Below are 19,560 nucleotides of genomic sequence, written 5' to 3' on the forward strand. Positions count from 1 at the left end.
TGATACAGGTACCTAAAACTTAACCAGGCAAAACAGTACTCTTGATGACAAGCCACCCTCACACTTCCATTCCAATCTCTTTTCATCTTTAGTCTTCCTCATCTCGGTAAGTGGTACCTCCATCTACCTGGTTACTCAAGGCAAAATCCTCTTCTTTGATCCCTTTCTGTTCTTCTCCCTCATATTCAATTTACTACCATGTCTTGTTGGTTTTATTTCCAAAATATATCCCAACTTTATGATTCTCTCCATTTTCACTGCTACCCTAGTCCAAGCCTCTGTCTTCTTTCCTAGACTACTATAATAGCCTCAGTAATAAAAAGTGATTTTTTCCTTTGCCCCAGCATTGGCAACTCAGACTCACAGATGACAAACAAGAATGGCCAAGTACCCTAAATTCTAAAGAGAGTTGGATACTTCCTCCAAGACTTAACAAGAAGCAACAGAACTCAACTTACTACCATCACTACCCCACCACTTCCAGGTTCAATCCTCTAGTCTTTAGAGAACTTTGGAGGGAAAAGGGGAATGCTATCACAGAAGCTGTTGGCCTTTTGGAAATAGCACTGTTTGTGGTAAGAGATTTTCCCCCTTTTACTTTTGAGAGGGGGGCAGGACAAGGTGTTCTTTTCTCCCCAAAGGTAAGTGAGGGAGAGAATCAAGAAAATAAAGAGATCAAGAACCCTGCAAGAAGGGGAAACTGAGAAACAATATACATAATAGTTAATATTGGGCTGACCAAAAAGGTCGTTCGGGTTTTTCTGCAAGATGTTACGGAAAAGCCCGAACGAACTTTTTGGCCAATGGAATACAAAGGATTCTGAGTCTGACTGCTTGCGTTTACCACCCAATCCACCACTTACTATTTGTGAGACACTAGGCAAACCTTGGTCAAATCATTTAACCTCTATGTTTCAATTCCCCTCTCTATAAAATGGGGATAATAACAATACATATTTCATAGGACTGTTGTGAGGCTTAACATGTATTACTACATATAAAGAAGTTAAAACAGATCTTGGCATATGCTAAGTGCTAAATAGGTACCAGTGATTATTATCATCATCATAACAATTATCACCAACATTATGTTGGTCACGCCTTGTTGAGTTGCAGAAAATGCAAACTCAACTTGGGGCTATCAGTTGCAATGAAGTTTAAGGAAAACATTCCTGGGAGAGCTTCACATATCCGCTTGGGTTGCAGGCATGTAGAAACATAGAAACTGATATGGGCTCCTGCTATATGACCCTTATAAGGTATGAATGAAAATATCCAACAAATCTATATTAGTAATCAGAACAGTAGGATACTGGCATGAAAACAGACACATAGACAAATGGAACAGAATTGAGAACCCCAAAATAAATCCACACATGTATGGTCAACTAATATTTGACAAGAGAGACAATAATACTCAGTGGAGAAAGGACAGTCTCTTCTGGATATTCACATGCAAAATAATGAAACTGGACCTCTACCTTACACCACTCACAAAAATTAATTTGAAATGGATTAAGGACCTAAACATAAGACCTAAAACCATAAAACTCTTAGAAGAAAACAGATGGGAAAAAACTCCTTGTAATTGGTCTTGACAATAATTTTTGGCTAAGACACCAAAAGCACTAGCAAAAAAAGAAAAAAAATCAACAACTGGGACTATATCAAACTAAAAAGGTTCTGCACAGCAAAAGAAACAGTTAGCAAAATGAAAGTGCAACTTATGAAATGGGAGGAAATATTCGTAAACCACATATCTGATAAAAGATTAATATATAAAATAAATAAGGAACTCATACAACTAAATAGCAGAAAAAAAATCTGATTTTAAAATGGGCAGAGGATTTGAATAGACATTTCTCCAAAGAAGGCATATAAATCACCAACAAGTACATGAAAAGGTGCTCAACATCACTAATCATCTGGGAAATGCAAATCAAAACCACAATGAGATATAACATCATACTTGTTGAAATGACTTATCAAAAAGACAAAAGACAACAAATACTGGTGAGGATGTGGAGAAAAGGGAAACCTGTTGTACTGTACGTGGGAATGTAATCTGATACAGTGGCTATGGAAAACAATATGAAGATTTTCAAATAATTAAAAATAGAACTACTCTACAACCCAGTAAGCCCACTTCTGGGTATATATCCGAAGGAAACTGAATCACTATCTCAAAGAGATATCTACACACCCATGTTCATTGCAGCATTATTCACAATAGCCAAGATGTGGAAATAACCTAAGTGTCCACACAGAGACAAATAAAGAAACTGTGATATATATATTAAACTTACACACCATTATATGCCAATTATTTCTCAATAAAGCCAAAAGGAAGAAAAAGAATATATCCAAAGTTTTTCTGACTTGGAGGGGGAGGCAAAGGACACTTGGGAAAAGTGTTAGCTTTATTTGTAATAGCCCAAAACTGGAAGCAACCTAAATGTCTATTAAAAAAACTGGATAGGGCTTCCGTGGTGGCGCAGTGGTTGAGAGTCCGCCTGTCGATGCAGGGGACACGGGTTCGTGCCCCAGTCTGGGAGGACCCCACATGCCGCGGAGCGGCTGGGCCCGTGAGCCATGGCCGCTGAGCCTGCACATCCACAGCCTGTGCTCCGCAACGCGAGAGGCCACAGCAGTGAGAGGCCCGCGTACCGCAAAAAAAAAAAAAAAAAAAACTGGATAAACAAATTGTGGCATATCCATTACTCAGCAATAAAAGTGAATGAACTGTTGCGATACACAACAACGTGGATGAATCTCAAAATAATTGTTCTGTGCGAAAGTAGCCAGAAAAATTATCAAAAAGAGTACATACTGTATGATCCCATATATTTTGTATATTTAAAATATTTAAATATATTATAAAATATATAATCATATATTTTTAAAGATTCTTTAAAAATATATTTTAATGTATGATATTAAATTTTATATTAAGTGTTACATATAAAATACATAATGTTTTAATATAAATAATTCTAGAAAATGCAAACAAATCTATAGTGATAGAAAGCAGATCAGTGATTGCCTGGGAAGGTAGGGACAGGGAGAAAAGGGAGGGAGAGTAGGATTACAAGGGCACATGAGGAAACTCTTAGGGAGGATGGATATGTTCACTATCTTGATGTAGTTATGAATTCAGGAGTGCACATATAAGTCAAAATTTATCATATTGTATGGTTAAATGTGTACAGTTCATTGTATACCAATTACATCTCAATAAAGCTGTTCAAAACATTCACATCTTCAGAATTCATTTTTTAAGCATGATGTTAGGTTTTCCTTGAATGTCCTTTATCAAGTTGAGGAAGTTCCCTTCTGTTCCCAGTTTGCTGAGAGTTTTTTTTTTTAATCAGTAATGGATATTGTATTTTTTCAAATGCTTTTTCTCTGTCTGCTGGATGACCATATGATTTTCCTTTTTTAGTTTGTTAATATGGTAAATTACATTGATTTTAAACGTTAAACTAACCTTGCATTCCTGGGATAAACCCCACTTAATCATGATGTAATATCCTTCTCATAAATTGATAGATTCAACTTACTAAAATTTTGCTTAGAATTTCTCCATATATGTTCATAATGGATATTGGTTTGAAATGTTCTTTTCTTGTAATGTCTTTGCCTGGTTTTATCAGGATAATGCAGGCCCAATAGACTAAGATTAAAAGTATTTCCTCCTCCCCAATTTTCTGGAAGAGTGTAGAATTAGTATTATTTTTTTCTTTAAATGTTTGGCAGATTTCACCAGTAAAGCCATGGCCTAGAAATTCTTTCAAGGAAGCAAGCTGGGGCAATTGCAGAGGTCTCCTCATCTGTTTTCTGTTTCTCAGAGATCACTGTCCTTTGTTGCCTAATTTACAATGTCTTAAAAATCATTATTTCATAGATTTTGTCAGTTGTTCCAGGCAGGAGGGCAAATCTGGTCTCTACCATTCCATCTTGTTTGAATTAGATGCCAGAGGCTTGAAATTAACAAAAAGCAACACTACAACATTTTTCAATAAATACTACTTAAGATTACAGTATCTCTTTTTTGGCAGCTATGTTACACTGTTGGCTTCTATTTGGCTTCTATCAGTTATACAGTCAACTAAACTTCTCTTTTAAAAATAAGTGTTTCCATAAAGTATGAGATAAAAGTTTTTAGACTGAACTAGAGGGGTTTTTTTTTTTTTTTTTTTTGCAGTACGTGGGCCTCTCACCGTTGTGGCCTCTCCCGTTGTGGAGCACAGGCTCCGGACGCGCAGGCTCAGCAGCCATAGCTCATGGGCCCAGCCGCTCTGTGGCATGTGGGATCTTCCTGGACCGGGGCACGAACCCGTGTCCCCTGCATCGGCAGATGGACTCTCAACCACTGCGCCACCAGGGAAGCCCGAGGGGTTTTTTTAATAGACTACTTTTTACAACAGTTTCACAGGTTCACAGCAAATAAACCAAACATTTAATAATGGAAAATTACCAAAATTATTGAATCTTTTTAAAACCTTGTCAAGGTAAGGCAAAGAAAAATTTAATTACAGTAATTGGAAGCAATGATTGGGAGGAAAAAATGGTCTCATGTTTATTACTCATTAAACTATTTTCTGCTCTAAACTCTTCTCTACATCCAGTCTTACCCCCATAACTCATTGTCCACTCAGCAGTGATCTTTTCAAAAGGTAAATGAGATCATATCTGACTTAAAACCCTCTACTGGCTTCTTATTACACTTAGAATAAATTCAAACTCATTATCTTGCTTGATTTCCCACAACTCTCCCTTTCATTCATCATTCTCCAGCAGCTACTTCTGTGCAGGGCCTTTGTACTTTATAGTCCCTCTGCATGAAACACTTTCCATATCCTTGCATGGTTGGCCCCTCATCATCACTGAAGTCTCAAGTCAAATGTCATTGCCTCAGAGACAATTTCTCTGATTGCTAATCATCTTAACTACCAGTCACTGTCATATTACTCTATTTTATTTTCCTCATAGTATTTATCATTGTTCAAATATCTTATTTTGTTTACTTAGTATCTGTCTCCTCCTCATTAGAATAAAAGCTCCTTGAGAACTGCATTGTCTTGTTGCTCACTTCTGTTTCCAAGAACGAAGCACAGGACTGCCTAAAATATATTACTGAATAAAGGATGAATGGAGAACATCTTCACAAGGCATTGAAAACTGTGTCTAATTTTAAGTCCTCTAATACTATTCATCTCTTTTTTGGACAGGCTCCATAGTGTCAATGTCACTTTTTAAAGTGTAATGTCCAGATATGTATACAACTGTCCAAGTGTTATTTGACCAAGTACAAAACACAGCAGGAATATAACATTTTTCAATAAATGATACTTAAGATTATAGTATCTCTTTTTTGACAACTGTGTTACTCTATTGGCTTCTATTACATGTCAGTCAACTAAAATCTTCTTTCAAAAAATAAGTGTTTCTAGTCTTTTCTCTTGTCCGCCATCCTATGTGCGGTTGGATTTGCTCCTCGCCATGTCTTCTCACAAGACTTTCAGGATCAAGAGATTCCTGGCCAAGAAACAAAAGCAGAATCGTCCCATTCCCCAGTGGATTCAAATAAAAACTGGTAATAAAATCAGGTACAACTCTAAGAGAAGACATTGGAGAAGAACCAAGCTGGGTCTATAAGGAGCCTCACATATGAAGTGGCCCACACTTATGCTATCAAGGTCAACTGTATCTTACCGCATCAGAACATCATTAGTGTCTGGAACAGCCACCTGTGTTTGATGCCCTCTCCTCTTTTCTTGATCTTTCCTCACCACTGCTCACTGTGTAGCTCAGTAATAAATATGTGAACCTTTTGTTGGAAAAAAAATAATAAGTGTTTCTATAAAGTAATAACTTCCTCATACTTGAACAGTTGGGATTTGGGTGTGAGATTTAGCATTAGTCCCTAAGTTTTCTCTTACTAAACTCAGACCAACATTACAACCTATTAGATTCTTTTTGAGTCCAGATTTTGAAACCTGGCACGTTAGTTATTTCTCTTAGCTCCACAGCATCTACAAACTTAATATACATGCCACCAGAATCCTCATTTAAGTCAGTAATAAAAAGGTACAGTGGCATAGTGCTGAAGATAGACTTCTATGGCATACATCTAAAGTCCCCCTCCAAGCTAACAACAATTCATTAATAAGCACATTTTGGGTATAGTAGTTCATTTCAAGTTAACCCATACTATCAAGTTAATACCATACTATCACACAGACTGTAATTCTCCATTTCATCCATAAGGAGAGCATGAATACTTACCATAAGTAATCAATCTCTCCTTAGCCTCTATCTTTAATATCATGTGATTTCTCTCCTTGAAAGTCTTCCATAATATAAAAGGATCCTTGATATCCTAGCAGTTTTCCAGTTAAACACTTAAAAGGATGATATTTTTTAATAGACTTCTTGGCTTTAAATCCAAGAAGTAGCTCAACACTCTTGATTTTCCTTCTAATGGATTAAATTCTACATTTAGTATTAACAATTCACTGCTCCAATTTGCCCTTGAACTTTATATGAAAAACTGGTTTCGGTAGTAAATAGTATTGCCCAAATCAGCTCCAAAAAATAACTTCTAAAATATGTTACAGAGTCATCAGAAACAAAGCCTTTACACCTTCTCTCTATATATCTATTTTCTATACCTTTGAGACACTAGACAATACAAAAGTAATTTTTGAATTAACATAGGAAAATAAACTGAGGGAAGATCATTATTAGCACTGGAGGAAAGATCCAAGAATCATTAACTGCAAAAATGATCTCCAAGAGAAGCAAGATAAAGTGGAAAATTCTGGGGACTTCCCTGGTGCTCCAGTGGTAAAGCATCCACCTTCCAACACAGGGGATGCGGGTTCCATCCCTGGTCGGGGAACTAAGATCCCACGCGCCGTGGGGCAACTAAGCCCACACCTCACAGCTACTGAGCTCCCACTCCTCAACAAGAGAGCCCGTGTGCCTCAACAAAGATCCCACGTGCTGCAACCAGACGCAGCCAAAAAAAAAGTGGAAAATTCGTTGTGTATTTATAAATAGTATAATAAATATATAATTGTTACCAATTAATTTTAAACATCCTAGAAGCCCCAAAACATCCGATAGTCATTCAAAGTTCCACAAATCCATTGTACGTAAAGTTACTCACAAAGATTAAAGAGGGAGTTTTTCTATGACAAATGCAAGCTAAAGCCCTTGATCTACTGGTAATCTATTTCTCCCCTGGAAGGGGAGATCCTTCCTGGCTGGGTTGGTCTGGACTTCCCAAAACACCTGTAGAGCACTCTCCTTCCAATTCCACAAAAGCAAATATAACTTATTGAGAATCATTATCAAAAAAATTTTAAAGATATGCTTAATAATGGTAAGAAGTAAACAAGCAATTACAATTGGATTTGTAATGTTTTATTTCTTGAATCAAGTAGTAGTATATGGGTGTTTGTTATATTATCCTTTACAACTTATATATTCATAATAAATTAAAGATAATTGAGTCAGTATCAAAGAAAGATCAATTAGCACTCCAAACAGTGCATGCCTATCCCTTCCCTTTCAGAATCTTAACCCTGGATCTATTTTGTAGATTAAGAATTAAATGATGGCCTCACATTTTGCATATTATTACAGGTTAAGCAAATGCTTAGAATTAAGGGCAGAATTAAGAATACTAAATTTATTTCCAAAATTAATTTCTAATCTTTAAAAGTCTATATAAATGCATTTTAATGATTATACATTTATGCAAACTATTTTGTGTTCCTCTTTGTCACTTGTATATTTTATACACCAATTTCCAAAAATTTATATAGAACACATGTTAACCTTTGAAGTAGTTATGTAATATTCCATAATGTCGATATACTATGGTTTGTCACATAGTCTCTACTACCCTATTTGGAGTTATTTCATTTACTATTATAGGCATACGTCAGAGATATTGCAGGTTTGGTCCCAGACCACTGCAATAAAGTGAATATTGCAATAAAGTGAGTCATATGAATGTTTTGGTTTCCCAGTGCATATAAAAGTTATGTTTATACTATAGTCTATTTAGTGTGCAATAACATTATGTCTAAAAAAAAAAAAAAGTACTAACCTTAATTTAAAAGTACTTTAGGGACTTCCTGGTGGTCCAGTGGTTAAGATGAGCATGGGTTCAATCCCTGCTCAGGGAACTAAGAGCCCACATGCCATGTGGTGCAGCCAGAAAAATTTTTTTTAAAAAAGTACTTTATACTAAAAAAAAAAATACTAAACATCATTTGAGCCTTCAGCAAGTTGTAATTTTGCTGGTGGAGAGTTTGAAATAGTCAAAGAATTATCAAAATGTGACACAAAGACATAAAATGAGCAAACATTGTTGGCACCAATAGACTTGCTCAAATGCAGGGTTACCACAAACCTTTAATTTGTAGAAAACACAAGCAAAGTGTAATAAAACAAGGTATGCCTATATATCAAAAATTACTTTTCAAAAAATGTATGTTGCCAACCTAATATGTATTTAATATGTTGTATCCTTGGTGCTAAGATATAGCTGACCGTGACTAACCTGTCCCTGCCTTCCCAGAGATTATACTCTAGTGGAGAAGACAGATGAGAAAAATAAATAAAACAATCACAGTTTGCAATAAATGCAATGAAGCAGATAAACAAAGTACAGTCTGCCCTCCACATCCACAGGTTCCACATCCGCAATCTGCAGACCCATTTTATATAAATCCCATTTCATATAAGGGACTTGAGCATCCACAGATTTTGGTATCCCCAGGGGGTCCTGGAACCAATCCCCCACGGATACCAGAGGACAACTGTAGTGTGACAGAGAGCATCTGGGGTAGGGTTGATGTAGCCTACTTTAGAAGACATACTCTGGAAAGGGCTCTCTGAAGAGGTAACATCTAAGCTGAAACAGGAGCAAGTGAGAAGAAGCCTGAACTAGCTTTCTATGCTGCTATAACAAATTATCATAAATTGAGTGGCTTAAAACAACACAAATGAATTACCTCACAGATCTTTAAGTCAGAAGTCTGGGTAAACTAATTCCTCTGCTCTGATTTCACAATGTGGAAACCTAGGTGTCAGCCAGCCTGAGTCTTAACTTATCTTGAGGCTCTGGTAGAGAAATCTACTGACAAGTTCATTCAAGTTGTTGGTTGAATTCAGTCCCTTGCACTTTTAAAGCTGAGGTCCCCATTCCCTTGCCTGCTCTCAGCTGAAGTTTGTTCTCAGCTTCTAGATGCTGACAACACTCCCTGACTAGTGGCCCCCTTGATCTTCAAAGTTAGCAACAGTGGGTCAAGTCCTTCTCAAGCTTCAAATGTCTCTAACCTGGGCTTTTGCCATCTCTCTCCTGCTTCCAGCTAGGGAAAGTTCTCTGCTTTTAGGGACTCATGTGATTCCATTGGGCCCAGCCAGATAATTGAGGATAATCTCCCCATTGTAAGGCCAATACCTTTAATCACATTTGAAAGTCTCTTTTGCTATGTAATGGGTAACAGATTCCAGGTGCTAGGGACTAGGGCATGAACATTTTTGAGGGGACATTATTCTGCCTTCCACAGACTCAGACAAACACTATCCCAAGAAGAAAGGAAACAGCAAGTATAAGGCCTAAGATAGGAAAGAGCTTGGCCTGCCCAGGACAATAGCAAAAAACAAACAAACAAAAAGAACCCTGGAGCTACAGCAAAATGATGAAAGGGAAAACCATAGTAATGACACCATGCACTTCTTTATATTGATAAGAGGAACTTTTTTCCCATTTAAATTGTACAAGTTTAGAATCTATTTTGAATTTTTCAATCAATCTTAGTCATTCTAAAGCTAACAGTAGAGCATTAAGCCTCCTAACTTCCAGTCTCTTTCACTTCCCACAAAACCAAAAGTCATCAATAGTATTTTTTTCACATCTGTATGGAGAAATTTCTTCTAACTGACATTTTTTAACCCTAAACATTTTGGTTCTTGCTACAGAATTTCTTCAAGTATTGATCTGCCTCCAATCACGGCATATGTAAAATTTATATGTAGATATCAGGAGGCAAAAACTAAATTTAAAAAGAATTCAAACTATGAGAAAGAAATTTCATCCTCAACTCTTTTAAAAATTAAAACAAACAAGAAACTGAATTATCTTTCTTTCCCAATGGCTTTCCACATAGACTTTCAGGGTAGTGTTTTGTGGTTAAATGTTTATAAGGAGAATTGCACCTGTGTTGTAGTCTGTTTTTAAATAAACTTGCACCTGCAGTGGCTTTTCACAGAATTGCTATTTGGGATACTACATATTAGTCATTTGACCATTATACAGAGCTCTTCCCTCTCACCACACTACCTTCTGGGCTGGTCCTAATTTACAAACAGCCTATCTCCAAAAATTCATTTGAAAAACAATGGTTTAGGTTTCATGATAATTTTTGAGACACAATAATAAACAAGGTTTCCAGGAAACCCCTCAAACAACAAAATACTCCTTCCAATCCATTAACTCCAGTGGTCTGGTCCCTTGCTGCTTTAAGAAAATTCTAATTTATTTTCAAGGGAGGCCTCTGCTCTAGTCAAATATGTCTGCTTTCCTTTTCCTATATATGATTTGCTAACTCCTGTTTCAGAATCTTTTTTACTCTGTTATTTCCTCACCATAAATTTCGTTTTACTTCCTGCCAATCTTTGTCAAAAATCTTAAAATTTTTTAAACTTATTTTAGTAAGTCTTCCCTGCTTCACGTCATCCCATTCTGTTCACTCCATTACTCTGTTTCTTCATTGCTAATAAATTCATCTTATATCTCTTTATATCATTTTACACAAGTTGGCATATTACTTTCCATTTTTATCACTCTTCTTCATATGTGTACAATTTATCTCATACTAAATTAACACTTTCAAGGGACTTCCCTGGTGGTGCAATGGTTAAGACTCTGTGTTCCCAATGCAGGGCGTCCGGGTTCAATCCCTGGTCAGGGAACTAGATCCCACATGCATGCTGCAACTAAGAGTTCGCAGGCCACAACTAAGGAGCCCACCTGCCACAACTAAGGAGCCCACATGCCGTAAGTAAGGAGCCAGCAAGCTGCAACTAAGACCCAGTGCAACCAAATAAATATTTTTAAAATAAAATAAAAAATAAATTAACACTTTCTAATAAAAACAAAAATAAACAAATGGGACCTGATGAAACTTAAAAGCTTTTGCACAGCAAAGGAAACCATAAACAAGATGAAAAGACAACCCTGAGAATGGGAGAAAATATTTGCAAACAAAGCAACTGACAAAGGATTAATCTCCAAAATATACAAGCAGCTCATGCAGCTCAATATCAAAAAAACAAACAATCCAATCCAAAAATGGGCAGAAGACCTAAATAGACATTTCTCCAAAGAAGATATACAGATTGCCAACAAACACATAAAAGGATGCTCAACATCACTAATCATTAGAGAAATGAAAATCAAAACTACAATGAAGTATCACCTTACACCGGTCAGAATGGCCATCATCAAAAAATCTACAAACAATAAATGCTGGAGAGGGTGTGGAGAAAAGGGAACCCTCTTGCACTGCTGGTGGGAATGTAAATTGATACAGCCACTATAGAGAACAGTATAAAGGTTCCTTTAAAAACTAAAAAATAGAACTACCATATGACCCAGCAATCCCACTCCTGGCATATACCTTGAGAAAATGACAATTCAAAAAGAGTCATTTACTAAAGAAGACATACAGGTGGCCAAGAAGCACATGGAAAGCTGCTCAACATCACTAATTATTAGAGAAATGGAAATCAAAACTACAACGAGGTATCACCTCACACCAGTTAGAATGGGCATCATCAGAAAATGTACAAACAACAAATGCTGAAGAGGGTGTGGAGAAAAGGGAACCTTCTTGCACTGTTGGTGGGAATGTAAATTGATACAGCCACTATGGAGAACAGTATGGAGGTTCCTTAAAAAACTAAAAATAGAATTACCATATGACCCAGCAATCCCACTACTGGGCATATGCCCAGAGAAAACCGTAATTCAAAAAGACACATGCACCCCAATGTTCTCTGCAGCACTATTTACAATAGCCAGGACATGGAAGCAACCTAAATGTCCATTGACAGACGAATGGATAAAGAAGTTGTGGTACGTATATACGATGAAATATTACTCAGCCATAAAAAGGAACACAATTGGGTCATTTGTAGAGATGTGGATGGATCTAGAAACTGTCATACAGAGTGAAGTAAGTCAGAAAGAGAAAAACAAATATCGTATATTTGTTAATATACAAATCGTATATTAACGCATATATGTGGAACCTAGAAAAATGGTACAGATGAATCGGTTTGCAGGGCAGAAATTGAGACACAGATGAAGAGAACAAACGTATGGACACCAAGGGGGGAAAGTGGCGGGTGGTGGTGTGATGAATTGAGAGATTGGGATTGACATATATACATTAATATGTATAAAATGGATAACTAATAAGAACCTGCTGTATAAAAAAATAAATTAAATCAAATTCAAAAAAAATTTTTTAAATAAGAGTCATGTACCACAATGTTCATTGCAGCACTATTTACAATAGCCAGGGTATGCAAGCAACCTAAGTGTCCACTGACAGATAAATGGATAAAGAAGATGTGGCACATATATATATACAATGGAATATTACTTAGCCATAAAAAGAAAGAAACGAAATTGAGTTATTTGTAGTGAGGTGGATGGACCTAGAGTCTGTCATACAGAGTGAAGTAAGTCAGAAAGAGAAAAACAAATACCATATGCTGACACATATATATGGAATCTAAAAATAAAACAGTTCTGATGAACCTAGGGGCAGGACAGGAATAAAGACGCAGACATAGAGAATGGACTTGGGAATGGGAGAGGGGGAAGAGTAAGCGGGGAAGAAGTGAGAGAGTGGCATGGACATATATACACTACCAAATGTAAAATAGATAGCTAGCGGGAAGCAACCGCATAGCACAGGGAGATCAGCTCGGTGCTTTGTGACCACCTAGAAGGGTGGGATAGGGAGGGTGGGAGGGAGACACAAGAGGGAGGGGAGGGCTTCCCTGGTGGCGCAGTGGTTGAGAGTCTGCCTGCCGATGCAGGGGACGCAAGTTCGTGCCCCAGTCCGGGAAGATCCCACATGCCGCGGAGCGGCTGGGCCCGTGAGCCATGGCCGCTAAGCCTGCGCATGTGGAGCCTGTGCTCTGCAACGGAGAGGCATAGCTGATTCACTTTGTTATACAGCAGAAACTAACACACATTGTAAAGCAATTATACTCCAATAAAGATGTTTTAAAAAAGTAAAAATAAATAAACACTTTCTAAATGCAGAGAGGGGTTCATAAAGAGCAGTAGCAATTGGCACCCCATTAAAAGGATATAAGGAAGTACCAAAACGGAATTATAAAGACTCAGTTAGGAAAATGGTTAAGAAAATAAAATTTTTCTTGTTCCTAACTCTTTTACTCAGTTTTTACATCATATTTAAGTGCCATACTAAGTCTGTTTTCCCCAATAACAAGGAGAAAGCATAAATCCATAGTGAGGAATATCCAAAGAAATTTTTTAAAATATCTGATGCATTCTTTCAAGACTATTATATAATTCTTTTGTATTTCTCTCAGAGTTTCAAATAAGTTGCTTTGGCCCAAAATATGTGCAATAATTGATTATTCCCGGCTAATTTTTTTATAGCACCAATGTTTATTACAGCAGCAATAGGAAATTAATATAGCTATCTTTTTGGCTCATAATTTCCTCATATAATTGGAGGCAACCACATATTTTTATTTTAAAAATTTAAAAATAAATTTCAAATTTATTTTCTCTTTATGATACTGAAATAAAGTTGCCATTATAGCAAATGTGTATATGTGGCCTGCAAGACCAATGCTTACCTGGCCCTTAATTCAAATGATCATTCATTCATTCATTTTTTCTTTCTCTCAAGTATCTATTGGCATCAACTCTATGTGGCAGGGATACAAGTGAACAAAATAGGTAAGACCCTTGATCAAATGGGTTTACATGATGACAAGTACAAAGTGCGATAGGAGCACAGATGTTGGGAGAGAGGTAGGCAGGGTCAAGGAAAGGTTCCCAGAGGAAGCAATATCTACGCTGAGATTGAAAGATGAGTAGAAGTAGGGCAAAAATGGGAGGACTATGGTCTAGGAATAAATAAAACATTGACAATTTGGAGTTGAGAGAAAACATGACTATTGAAGGAAATGAAAGTTCAGTACGGCAGTATGAGTCCAGAGACCATATATTTCATATGTTTCAACACACTTACCCTTAAGCACCTACTACAGTGCTGTGTGCTGTGCAAAATTAAAATAGTTTACATGGATGTAAACTTAGCATTATTGTATGATATGGTTGTAGAGTAATGATTTTGTATAGATAACTATATTATACTTGATTATTAAATATCTTCATTCAATTCAGCTCTTTAGCAACAAGAAACAAATTTTAAATATAACATCACAATATTATCAGTGATTTATACTTATATGAAAGGAAACAAGTAATGTGTTCACTGTTACTTTAAATATTGCATAATAGAACATTAATTGTACAGTTAGTAATCACAACGTGAAGTAATGCTCTGATACGGCAATCAGTGTAAACAAAAATAAGTTGAAGTAAACAAAGTAATTTATAGTGAATAAACAATCTTACCAAAATCATAGAAGAAAAAAAACAACACAGAATAAACCTGCCCAAAAATAATCAATGAAGGAACAATAGATCAATCTCTGAATGATATCCTCTAATTATACTTTATGACTATATTTGCCTGTACTCTGAACAAATCTACTCAATTCATGCGTTCCCAGGCCCTAAAATAAAACTGGAGAGATGCAATATGGCTGATGCCTCCTGATTCTCCTATTTTTCTGCCATTATATTGGCTGAAATTGATACCATATCTCTGAGTAATCTTAGTCTATAAATCTGAGGGTTCAAGTTTTTTCAGTACGTATTGAAACAGAAATGCATATGTCTCTGGGCATAAGTTTTTCATTGTGATAAAATGTAGACTAAGAGACAGTATAATAAAATAGTTTTAAAAAAATAACTTCAGATTGAGACAGACTTGGGTTTAACAACCAGTTATATAACCTCAGGCAAATTACTTCACATCTCTGAGCCTCATCTGTGAAAAGAGGATAATAATGGTACCCTCATCACAGATATATTGTGAGAATTAAATATGATAATATACTTAAGACACCTAGTAGAGTGCCTGATATGTAATTAGTATCTCCCCAAATATTCAATGTTATTGACAACAGCAAGTAGAGAAAGCCCAGACAGGGACTAAAACTTCTGAACATGATAAAAATGAGAGATGAGCACACATGAAAGCTTTATTCAGATGTATTTTTTGTTATTGTTGTTTTTAGTAATTTTTCATGGCTTAGTTTTACAGGGTAAGTTTAGAGGTCTTAAACTTGAATAGGTTTAAAATTACATACTTAATTGCATGTAGCTCATTTATTAATCCAAACCTTTTAAATTTCACACTTGATTATAGTCTTATAACTGTAGTGGCAGGCAGGTAGTATATCCCTTCTGTTCAACTAATTCATGCACGCTAGCTACTTAGGTAAAAACAACTCCAAACCATATTTTGTTTTTTAGTTAAATAGCAAATATAGTCTCATGTTCCAGCTAAATGTGGAAGACACCCAAATCTCTTGCTCTAGTTCATATTCTCCCCCCAAGCTTCAGAACCATATATCCTACTGTCTAGAAGAGATTAGACACTTAAACCCCTTCACAGACACCTCAAAGGCACAATGTCCAAAACTTATTTTTCTGTTTCCTCACCCCTGCTAACCTCTTTCCTCCTGAGTTTTCTTAGTGGAGGGTACCATCATCCACTCAGTTGTCCAAGAAAACCTGTGAGTCACTTTAACTCCTCACCTCCTCATCCTTAATCAGACACTGAGTCCTGTAATACCATCGCGTAAATAGCTGTTAATCTGTGTACTTCTTATATTTTTGTTTCCAGGGCCCTAGTTTAGACGCTAAAATTCTTCACCTAGATGACTGTAACAGCCTCACACTAACTTCCTCTCTATAATCTCACCTCTTCCCGTCAATCCTCTAATCTTGTCCTGTTTAAAACCCCCCAATGGTTCCCCTTTGCTCCTAGCATAAAATCTAAGTTATCTCTTAATATCAAAAATAGATATAGATCAGTCACATTTTCAGACTCATTAAATTTTTAAGTTATTTTTACTAACTTCTAATACCTTATTGAAATTTAAGAGAACTCAATTTAACTCTCATTATTTGATTAGCTATTATCGGTACTTACTATGTAACTGTATCAGATATTATAAAGGTTACAGAGATGAATGGTGATACATCTGGCAGAAAATATAAAACAAGTATATAAATAGTCTCAACACAATGGAGAAAATGTTTTAAAATCCCAAAATAGGACCTACATACACATTTTTCCAAAGAATTCATACAGATGGCCAACAGGCATATGAAAGGATTCTCAACATCGCTAATTATTAGAGAAATGCAAATCAAAACCACAATTAGGTGTCACCTCACACCAGTCAGAATGGCTACCATCAAAAAGTTTACAAATAAATGCTGGAGAGGGTGTGGAGAAAAGGGAACACTGTAGGTAGGAATGTAAATTGGGGTAGCCACCATGGAAAACAGTATGGAGGTTCCTAAAAAAACTAAAAATAGAGCTACCATTTGATCCAGCAATCCCACTCCTGGGTATATACCCAGAAAAGATGAACACCCTAATTTGAAAAGATACATGCACCCCAATGTTCATACCAGCACTACTTAACAATAGCCAAGACACGGAAACAACCCAAGTGCCCATCAGCAGACAACTGGCTTAAGAAGATGTGGTGTGTGGTGTGGTGTGGTGTGTGTGTGTGTGTGTGTAGACACACCCACAGTGGAATAGTATGCAGCCATAAAAAAGAATGAAATATTCCCATTTGCAGCAACATGGATGGACCTAGAGAATGTTACACGTAGTGAAGTGAGACAGAGACATACAAATACTATATGACATCACTTGTATGTAGAATCTAAAAAATAATACAAATGAATCTATATACAAAACAGAAACAGACTCACAGACATAGAAAGCAAGCTTATGGTTACCAAAGGGGAGAGGGAGAGAGGGACAAATTAGTAGTATGGGATTAACAGATACAAACGACTATAAATAAAAGAGATAAGCAATAAGGATTTACTGCATGGTACAAGGAATTATATTCAATATCTTGTACTAACATATAATGGAATATAATCTGAAAAAAATAACTGAATCACTTTGCTGTATACATGAAACTAACACAATAATGTAAGTCAACTATACTTCCATTTAAAAAAAAAATCCTAACATAGGAAGAGTTAAAGGGCTATTAGATGCCAAAGGAAGGAAACATATCAGAGAATACAGCCTTGAGAAGATATGATTTTAGCTGGGCCTTGAAGGCCATCTAAGAATTGAGATGTGGGGCAGCATAAGCAAAGGCCAAGGGAAGGAAATCTTAAAAAGAGAAAAAGAACAATGTGCATTTTAGTTTTAACTACAATGTAGAGTTCCTCAATGAAAGTAGTAGGACAGCAGCTAGAAAAATAAGTTGGGGCCAGATATAGGCAGGTCATGAATATTAGGATAAGAGGGCTTTATACTGTAGAGAATGAGGGCTGACTAAAGAGAAAAAAATTACGTGAACTGTTTCAAAAGACCTTCACCATCAAAGTACAATTATCACTGAATCAACAGTTATATGTATAATTGTATCTACAAGGTTCCTCATGACAAGAAAAAACAAAAAGGGGTTAAAATAATGTTTAGAAAATAATTGTGCAGTATTTAGTTGAATTAGAGTTTGGAAGAGAAAGTAGTGTCACAATTTCATTAAATTCTTCATTTTGTAATTAAAACTACCAAACCTAGTCATTTTTAATTAAAAGCTTACAAGGGTTCATATGCTTATCTCATACTTCAGTATAAGTTCTATATTTTACTTCCGAATCACGTTTAGGATTTTTGTGTCTTTAAATAGATACACACCCTAGTTGCAAAAAGAATCAATAACTTACTGGTTTCAGAGTAAGTGGTTTCTGACAGAAATGAAAGCAGATGGCAACTATGCTTCATCTTTTCTATTTTCTTTCTTACGCCTAAAAATAATCCTTCTTTTTTTGTACCTAAAAGTAGTTCAAGGAGTTTCCGTGAGGTATATTAAATTATCTAAATAGGTTGATCACTTTTAACACCAAGAATACATCTTCCCATTATTACTCTCATATCAAATTATTTTAACTATTATTACTTCTTCTGAACATTAAACAAAAAAAAAAACACTACTTCTTTGACAAATTCAGTCATCATAACCTAGTCTGTGACACTGGGATGAAAGGCAAATACACATTTAATTATTAGCTTAAGTTCACAAAAGCCATATATCAAATATTTCAGTTTTTAAATGTTACTTAAAAAAAAAACAAAAAACAAACCTGTGCTGATGACCAGAGCAGTACAAAAGACATTGCAATTCATTGTTAAAGGCTACTATTTTGTATGCTGACACTGCGTTTAGAAACATATTTTCTCAAATACTGGCCTAGATTCTAGGGATTTAAAAAATAACAGCTTGGATCCAGCCTTAATGGGGCTTATACACTTAATGGAGGGAAAGCAGTAAGTATAAATAGAGATCTGAAGCATGGAAATGCAAAAGAGGAAGTTCTTCATCCTGTCTGAGGAGACAAGGAAAGGCTTTTAAGGTGACATTTAAAATTAGTTTTGGAATTCCCTGGTGGTCCAATGGTTAAGACTCCGAGGTTCCAATTCAGGGGACACGGGATGGATCCCTGTTCAGGAAATTAAGCTCCCACGTGGCCAAAAAAAAAAAAAACTAGCCTTAAATGATGAGTAAGAATTCTCTAGAAAGCATAGAAGAAAACAACGTGTGTAAAGGAAAGGCAGCAAGAAAAAGCATAGCCTGTACCAGGTTAAGGAGGAACCTGGTAGATACAATTATTTTTATATTAATTATTGATACAATGATAACTGTAGTTTTGATGGTGAAGCTTTTTGAAACACAACCCACATAAATTTTTTTTCTAGTCAGCCCTCAGTTGCTACACAATAAAGGCTTTAGCTCTTAGCCTAATATATACATCTATTGTACATATGTTGTGTACATATACAAGGCTATGCCGTACATAGTAGCAGTGAGAGTGTGGTAGGAGGTAAAGCTTAAGCTGTATGCAGGAGTCAGGTCATAAGGAATATAAACTTGATCCTATAGATGTTGGGAAGCTTTTAAAGGACTTTAAGTTAGAGACGTATATGGTCATTTTTTGTCTGCTTATTTGTTTTGTTTTCCTTATTTTTAATTGAACCTCAGATGCAAACAGTTAATCATTCTCCTCAGTTCCTGGCACATTATCATTATTGGTCCATGGAAAGTATTGATACCTCTCCTATTTCTTCTAATCTCCAAGCCTCATCC

At 36.1% G+C, this 19,560-nt stretch overlaps 1 protein-coding gene and 1 pseudogene across 2 annotated transcripts in view; one reads left to right on the top strand and one right to left on the bottom strand.

The window, feature by feature from the left end:
• The window catches only part of JCHAIN (joining chain of multimeric IgA and IgM), a 35,008-nt gene that overhangs the window by 11,930 nt on the left and 3,518 nt on the right, over positions 1–19,560 (bottom strand). The window lies entirely within an intron of this gene.
• LOC113609825 (60S ribosomal protein L39 pseudogene) lies at positions 4,908–5,682 on the top strand (annotated as a pseudogene). The gene has a single exon (XR_003428814.1). The product of XR_003428814.1 is annotated as a 60S ribosomal protein L39 pseudogene (transcript).

Source organism: Aethalodelphis obliquidens, unplaced genomic scaffold (assembly GCF_003676395.1).
Source record: "Aethalodelphis obliquidens isolate GAN/ISIS:26980383/991018 unplaced genomic scaffold, ASM367639v1 scaffold59, whole genome shotgun sequence".
Classification (NCBI taxonomy): Eukaryota; Metazoa; Chordata; class Mammalia; order Artiodactyla; family Delphinidae; genus Aethalodelphis; species Aethalodelphis obliquidens.